Source organism: Enhydra lutris, unplaced genomic scaffold, assembly GCF_002288905.1.
Source record: "Enhydra lutris kenyoni isolate GAN:26980312 unplaced genomic scaffold, ASM228890v2 scaffoldscaffold12, whole genome shotgun sequence".
Classification (NCBI taxonomy): domain Eukaryota; kingdom Metazoa; phylum Chordata; class Mammalia; order Carnivora; family Mustelidae; genus Enhydra; species Enhydra lutris.
Window position 1 is genome coordinate 52,688,809 of NW_019154096.1, and position 8,486 is coordinate 52,697,294.

Consider the following 8,486-nt stretch of genomic DNA (forward strand, 5'->3'; position numbering starts at 1 on the left):
ATACAGGAGGCAAAAAAGACAGAGGCAAACCAAGAAACAGACTCTTCACTACAAAAAACAAACTGATGGTGATCAGAGGGGAGGTAGGGGTGGGCGGTGGGGGAGATGGGTGAAACAGGCGATGGGGATTAAGGAGCACACTTGTTGTGATGAGCTCTAGGTGTTGTATGCAAGTGTTGAATCACTATATCATACCCCTGACATTAATCCTACAAGTGTTAACTGGAATTTAAATGAAAACGTAACAAAAAAGGAAAGAAAAAGGAAATCAACCAATATAATTCATGTATTTTTTTATGATAAAGGAAGAAAACATGTTTATTCACTAGATGGAGAGAATGTATAGGATAAAATTCAACATCCTTCATAACTCTTAGAAATCTCTTATTAAACTAGGAATAAGTGGGAACCTTCTCTGATAAAGCCTCTAAAAAAATTCCCCATATCGGGGATCCATCACTGAGTGACAGATTACCCCAAACTTTAATGGCTTCACACAGTAACAAACATTTGTGTTCTCACACACTTTCTGTGGGTCAGAAATTAGGAGCGGTTTAGCTGGGTGGCTCTAGCTCAGAGTTTCTGAGGAAACCCCAAGAATACTGGTCAGTATGCAGTTGTCTGAAGGCAGGACAGGGTTTGGAGGAACCACTTCCAGGGTGGCTTACTCACAGAGCTGGTGAATTGATGGTGGTTGCTGGCCGAGGGCTTCTCTGCTGCATTGACCCCACGGAAGGCTGCATCAGGATGCTCCCGACACAGCTTCTGGCTTCCAAAAAAAGAGCAAAGGGAAAACGCAGTATCTATTATAACCTAGTCTCAGAGGTCAAACCGCCATTTCCTCAGATCCTATGACACAGGTCAGCCCTGTTCAGGGTTAGACAAAGATTGTTTGGGGGCTATCTTGGGGACGGGTTATCACAACACCATGCTGAGTATCTTAGTTTATGGTGAAACATTCAAATTATCCCCTTCAGTTTCATGAAGAATACAAAGGTTGCCACTATCACACTTCTATTCAGCATTGGACTAGAGGACTTGGCTGACACAGAAAAACAAGAAAAAGAAACAAAAGGAAAAAAGAGTCACTATTTTCAGATCCTATAGATGCGTCAACATAGAAAAAAGCAAAAAATAATATACATATATATCCCACAAAGCATGGGAATTAAGGTGAATAATGGTTCGGGATACAAAGCCAATGCATAAAAATCAGCTGAATTTTTATGTATCAGCCACAATCAGTTAGAAAATGAAACTTTAAAAAATGATTTCAGTTACAGTGGCATAAAAAATATGAAGTATTTAGGGGTAAACCTAACAAAATACATCTATGACCTTGATGGAAAATATTACGGAACTTCACTGAAAAACATTATAGAAGACCTGAGTAAATGGAGGGCTTTATCATAGTTGTGGACTGGAAGACTCAGTGTTGAGAAAATGCCAGTTCTCCCCAAACTGATGTGCAGATCTGACAAATTCCAATCGAAATTCTGAAAGTATTTTGGGAGGAGGGAAGAACTGACAAGGCGATTCTAAAGAACTAGATGGAGGGACTTGCCATACAAAATATAAAGAATTATTATAAATCCCTAGTAATTAAAAAGGATCTTACTGATTTAGAGACAATGTAAATAATGAAATAAAATGACCCGTGCATAAATGGAACCTTGGCTTATGACAGAGCTGATAGTAAAGAACCATGAAAAAGAGGATAGCTTTTTTGATAAATGGTACTTGGTTACAGATGAAAAATAACTAAATAACTACCTTACTCCATACACAAAAATCCATTCTAAGCGATCCTGGAAGGTAATGTAAAGAGTAGACTATAACATTTTTAGAACACAACATCAAAGCCTATCTGTACAACTGATGGGTAGGAAAGGATTTCTTAAACAAGACCCAAAGGCACACGTTAATAATAATAATAAATGTGTTCGAATCTCAGATGCCAACAATTCTACAATGCACCATTATATTAAGAAGGAAAGGGGCACCTGAGTGGCTCAGTGGGTTAAGCCTCTGCCTTCAGCTCAGGTCATGATCTCAGGGTCCTGGGATCGAGCCCCGCATGGGGTTCTCTGCTCAGCAGGGGAGCCTGCTTCCCCCTCTCTCTCTTCCTGCCTCTCTGCCTATTTGTGATCTCGCTCTCTCTCTCTGTCAAATAAATTAAAAAATAAAATCTTTAAAAAAAAAAGAAGGAAAAACATTGCTATTTAAAATTGTAGGACAATGTTTTCTCACTACTTAGAATTTTTTAAATTACACGATCATAAACTTATTTTTTAATTTTTTAAGATTTTAAATGCATGCATAAGAAAGAAAATTTGAGGGAAATAAACTAGTCAAAATGTTCCTAAAATGTTTTCATATTCAGAGCCTGAGTTTTTAAAATAGTTTTTGATTCCGTTCTTGACAGCTGTGTTTCCCACACAGCAGCACCCTCTACCATCAGGAACCCTGGTGATGACTGAGGCTGCTGCTGCTTCTTTTTTTTCAATTGAGTATTTTGCTATGAGATTGGATATTTATTTAATAAGATCTGTTTTCAATGTGGACTGGTCTCTGTGATTAGCTGTGGAGAGTTCGTCATGAGACGGAGCCCCTGTGTCGGGCAGCCCTCTGGGCATGGAGCCTACTGAAAATTCTCTCTCTCCCTTTCCCTCTGCCACTCCCCACTCTCCCTCTTTCTCTCCCTCTCTAAAAAAAAAATAATAATAAAAAAAAAAATGTCGGGGCACCTGGGTGGCTCAGCGGGTTAAAGCCTCTGCCTTCGGCTCAGGTCATGATCCCAAGGTCCTGGAATCGAGCCCTGCATCGGGCTCTCTGCTCAGCGGGGAGCCTGCTTCCTCCTCTCTCTTTCTCTGCCTGCCTCTCTGCCTACTTGTGGTCTCTGTCTGTCAAATAAATAAAAATAAAATCTTTAAAAAAAAATTTTTTTTTTAAATGTCTGTTCTTTGAGATCTCAAAGAATTGCCGTTGTCCAGTATGAGATCAGGAGTCACAACCAGGTGCCTGGAAGGGCAGGTAAGAACAATTAAATTGTGACTTGTTGCCTGGCTGGTGAGCATGGAAGACCCATCAATTTTAAGAGCTGCTGTGTTAGTTCCCTGTGGCTCCCATCACAAATGACCACAGCTGTGGGGCTTCAAACAGAGCTGGAGGCTAAAAGTCTGCAATCAGTTTCTGCAGGCCAAAAGCAAGTGTGGGCCGGGCCATGTTCCCTCCAGAGGCTCTAGGTGAGAGCCTATTTCCTTGACTCTTCCATTTTCTACAGCTGCATTCCTTAGCTCGCAGCCTCTTCCTCCCTCTCCCAAGCCCACCTGCAAAACACCTTCAGATCTCTCTGTACTGCCACGTCCTATCACACATTCTCCCTTCTGTCACCGCAATCAAACTTCCCTCTGCCTCTTCCTTATAAGGACACTGGCAATTACATTTGAGGGCCCTCCCACGTAATCCAGGATAATCTCTCCCTCTCAGAATCCTTCATTCAATCACATTTGCAAAGTAACTTTAGTAACGTTAAGGTAAGTGTCTCAGGTTCAGGGTTTCCGGATGTGGATGTCTTTGGAGGACACTGTTCAACCTACCACAGATGATAAATGTGAAAAAATATGCATCTATGAATTGATGAGACATGATAATATCAATAATGGCTAGTTTCCTTTTAGGGTGCCTGGCTGGTGCAGTTGTTTGAGCGTCAGACTCTCGATTTCGGCTTAGGTCATAACCTCATGGTCGTGGGATCAAGCCCCACATCAGGCTATGTGCTTGGTGCCCAGAGTCGGCGTGAGATTCTCTCTCTCTGCACCTCCCACTTGTGCTCTCTCTCTTTAAATAAATAAATAAATAAATAAATAAATCTTTTTAAAAATAGCTGATCTGCTTTCATGTGCCAAGTACTGTTCTATGAGCTTCACGTATAATTACTTATTTGTTAAGTTCAACACAAGAGACTACCTTTACAACATAGGCGTAAGGATGGATTTCTTAAATAAGATACAGAGGGATAAACAATATGTGAAATGATAATAGTAATATGAATAAATTACTACCAGTAATAATACTAAATTATTACATGTTGTTAATCATAACATTAAAATTAAGTTCTAGGGACGCCTGGGTGGCTCAGTCAGTGAAGAGGCTGCCTTTGGCTCAGGTCATGATCCCAGAGTCCTGGAATCGAGCCCCGCATCGGGCTCCCTGCTCAGCAGAGAGCCTGCTTCTCCTTCTCCCTCTGCCTGCCACTCTGCCTACTTGTGCTCACTGTCTACCTCTGTCAAATAAATAAATAAAATCTTAAAAAAATTGTAAAAAAAAATAAAATTAAGTTCTATTAATCAAAAGACACTATCAAGAAAGTGAGAAAACATACCACAAATTTGGAGCAGACATTTGCTATGCATACAGTTGACAAAAGCTGAATGTCCAGGGTATATAAAGAAATTATATACATCATTAAAATAGGAAAGACAAATAATCTAATAGAAAAAGTAGGTGAAAGACTTAAATGTACCCAACATAAAGTGCTGAAGGGGTGTGAAATGCTGGTTGCAGTGTAAATTGTAGCAACTGCTTTGGAACACAATTTAACATTATCTTGTAAAACAGATGTGCTAACCCTATGATCACAAATTCCACTTAAGGTATATACACTAAAGAATCTGTTGGGATACGTGTTCTCTAAAACATGTATAAGAATATTCACAGCATCACTGCTAAATACTAGCAAAAGGTCTGACACAACCCTAATACTACCAACAATAAAATGGATAAATCCATACAACTGAATACTCCATATCCCACTGAAAATAAATTCATTACAGCTACACATAACAGCAAGGATAATCTCAGGAATGTAGTGTTAAATGAAAAAAAGCAAACTGCAGAAGAATACGTATGGTACAATTTCACTGATATCGTTCAAAGAACCAAGCCAAACAGTATTGTTTAGGAATAAAATATGTGAACAGCAAAGGGATGCTAAAAAAAAATTAGTTTTCCCTATCAATTTTTCTTTCTCAGTCTTGGCATATTTCTTCCAATCTTGGCATTGAGTGGAAATGGCACAGTAAAGTAAAAAGGAGTGGATTAACCAGGATCCCTGGGTTACTGATTGCTTTCTGCCTATTTCTATATAAAGACTAGAAATTCTAAGCAGAGGTCATTTACTGTGAAAGAGGATCACTGCCACGAGTCACATTATTCAGCATTAAACTGTCTCAGGCTGGTATCAACTTAAACCGGTTGCTGCTATCCTTTTTGGTTGTACAAAAGCTTATGCTCAGCCTTGGCTCTTTCCACTCACTCGTACAGGTCTTCTGGACTCTCTCAGTCATCTATTTCGGAATGCATTTTGCTATTTTATACTTCTCTCTCTACCATCAGCATTCTTCTTCTTTTGGAAAAAAAAAATACATTGAATGAATATATCTCAAAGACCCTGAGAAGCTCAGCTTGGCAGAGACACCATTTCTCCTCTGTCATTTCCCCTGTCATCCAAATTCTCAGGGAAGGAAACTTGACTGGCTTAGCTGGATGATACCAGCTTAGAACCATTTGTGTTGCGGATGGTAGAGGCTGCTCTGTGGCACAAAGTCGCTCCTGAAGGTCCCCAACTGGAGGTAGAGTAGCCCATAAAAGCAGTCATTATGAGCTGGGTGGACGCTCAAAAAATGTTCTACCGAAGCTGTTATTTATACTAATTCAATGAATACCCTTATATACATGTCCCGAAAAACATCGTCTGATTGCTTTCATAGGACAAAAGTTGTAAAGGTGGAATTATTGGATCAAATGTATTAACGTGACTGAAATTTTATTTATTTATTTATTGTTAATTATTTTGATTGAAATTTTAAATTCATATTATCAAATTGCTCTGCAAAGCATTGGATTAATTCACACTCCTCAGTGTGTAAATCGACCATTTGACAAAACACAATACTCTTGTCAATATTGGGTCTCATTTTTTTTAAGAGATTTTATTTATTGTATTTATTTGAGAGAGAGACTGAGTGGGAAGGAGAGGGAGAGAAAATCTGAAGTAGACTCCATGCTGAGCACAGAGCCCACAGTGGGGCTTGATCCCACAACTGTGAGATCATGACCTGAGACGAAACCAAGAGTCAGACACTCAACTGACTTAACCACCCAGGTGCCCCAGGTCCCATTTAAAAAAAAAAAAACCTTTGCCAGTTTGATAAATGAAGGTGGTATCTCATTGTTTTAATCTGTCTTTTCTCAAAATCAGTGAAGCTAAATTTTTTCATCTGCATTTTGGATTTTTTATTTCTTAATTTTTAAAGAGCTTACCCATATAAATAGGGCTGTTTTTTTTCAATCCTAATAATTTGTATAAGAGCAACATAGACGTTGAAAATATTTCTATTTCTATTAGTCTTTTTATTTTGTTTATAAAGAGGTGTTTGTTTGCTTGTTTTTTGGATGCCTGGTTCAATCTAAAAAGGATACTGTTGCCTAAACATTGCCCTCAGATCAGTGTGTGTGTGTGAGTGTGTGTTTTAGAGAGGGAGAGAGAGAAAGAGAGATGGCAGGTAGGGGAAAGCAGAGGGAGAGAGAATCTTAAGCAGGCTCCATGGCCAGCAGAGTCCAACTCGGGGCTCTGTCTCATAACCCTGAGGTCATGACCTGAGCCAAAATCAAGAGTCAGACACTTATCCAACGAAGTCACCCAGGTGCCCCTGTCTGCAGATGAAATTTAAGAATAGATTTTTTTTAATACTCTAGAAAACAATAGACTAAAATATTAATAATAAGTACTGAAAACTTAGTAAGCATGAAGTGTCAAGCATATATTCAACCACAGTGGCCTCAGTTGTGCTGAAGAGCTAATTCCATCCTCTTTCATTCACTTAACATGGCTCCGTATTCACTTGTACAGGTCTTCTAGACTCGTCACTTGGATTTCTGCCACTGGCTCTAAATTGTCTCTGCCTCTAGTCTCACCTAAGCTATCTTCCATCATTGCCAAAAAATAATCCATCAGGTATACAAATTTTATGTCACACATCTGCTCATCACCCTTTGGTGGTTTCCAGTTGCCTTCGGGATAAAATCCAAACTCCTCAGCACAAGGTCCTTCCCCTACCCTCCACCTCCACCGCATTCTACCTAATTCTCTGGCCTTCCATCTCCATATCACCCGCACTGCAGCCACAGAGAACTGACCACAGTTCTCCACAGGTACCCCAATGCTTCACAGATTTGTTATTCCTTCTGTGTGGAATGCCCTTCCTCCTTGTGACTATTGATGAATTCTTATTTATTTTTTGGATGCTCCCCCACTCTTTACATATGCTCAGAAGCCTGTCTGCTCTCTCCTGTTTCTTGTTTGTTTTTTTTTTTTTTAAGATTTTATTTATGTATTTGACAGAGAGAGACACAGGCAGAGAGGAAATAGAAGCAGGGGAGAGGGAGAGGAAGAAGCAGGCTTCCTGTTGAGCAGGAAGCCCAACTCAGGGCTTGATCCCACAACCCAGAGATCATGACCTGAGCCAAAATCAAGAGTCAGATGCTTAACCAACTGAACCAGCCAGGCACCCCCTCCTGTTTCTTTAGGTACCCAGCCACTATGCTTTCATAGCGTCTCATGCATTTCTTTCCCTTACCACTTCTGAGTGTACTGATCTGTTTCTTCCAGACTGTCAATGTGGTGACAGACTTCTCTATTCATTTTAATTCAGGGTCTTACCCAGGGCTTGACACATCATAGACCATTAAGTTTTTGCCAATTAAATACAGAGACAAATGAACATTTCTAGGTTTTCTCAGGAAAAAGTACAACAAAGCAAATGAGACACTATCAAAGTTTTAAATAGGGATTAAAAAATAGAGCAGAGTGTTAGGACATTAATAATCATTTAAACGAGTTTACCACTTAGGTGCCTGGGGGGCTCAGTTGGTTAAGCACCAGACTCTGGAGGGCAGAGTAGGAAGTGGGTCGTCAAAGAGGATTTGTACTCTTTATGCATTTTGTCACGTTTACGTTTTTACAATGAGAATGCATTAATTTTTTACAAAAGATAAAGGTATTAAATTTTCCCTTTGTGAGAAAAAATTCTGAGGTGGTGGTGGAGTGCATCAAGAAACTTGTTTTAAATTTACTCTTTTTTCATAAAAAAATCGCCCAAGCCTGTTCTACCTCCTAGAAGTTTTTTCTATCCCCTGGGAATTAATTCCCTAGTCAAGTAAATGGAAAGAACTTTGTTCCTATTGTTGTCAGGGAAGAAGTCAAGATTGAAATTCAGGAGTCATTACTCTTTACCTTCCTAGGACTTGATACTAGGTCTTAAAGACTTGGCTTCTTTCTTTCTCTCTCTTTCTTTCTCTCTTTCTCTTTCTTTCTTTCTTTCTTTCTTTCTTTCTTTCTTTCTTTCTTTCTTTTTCTTTCTCTCTTTCTCTTTCTTTCTCCCTTTCTCTCTTTTTCTTTCTTTCTTTCTTCCTTCCTTCCTTTC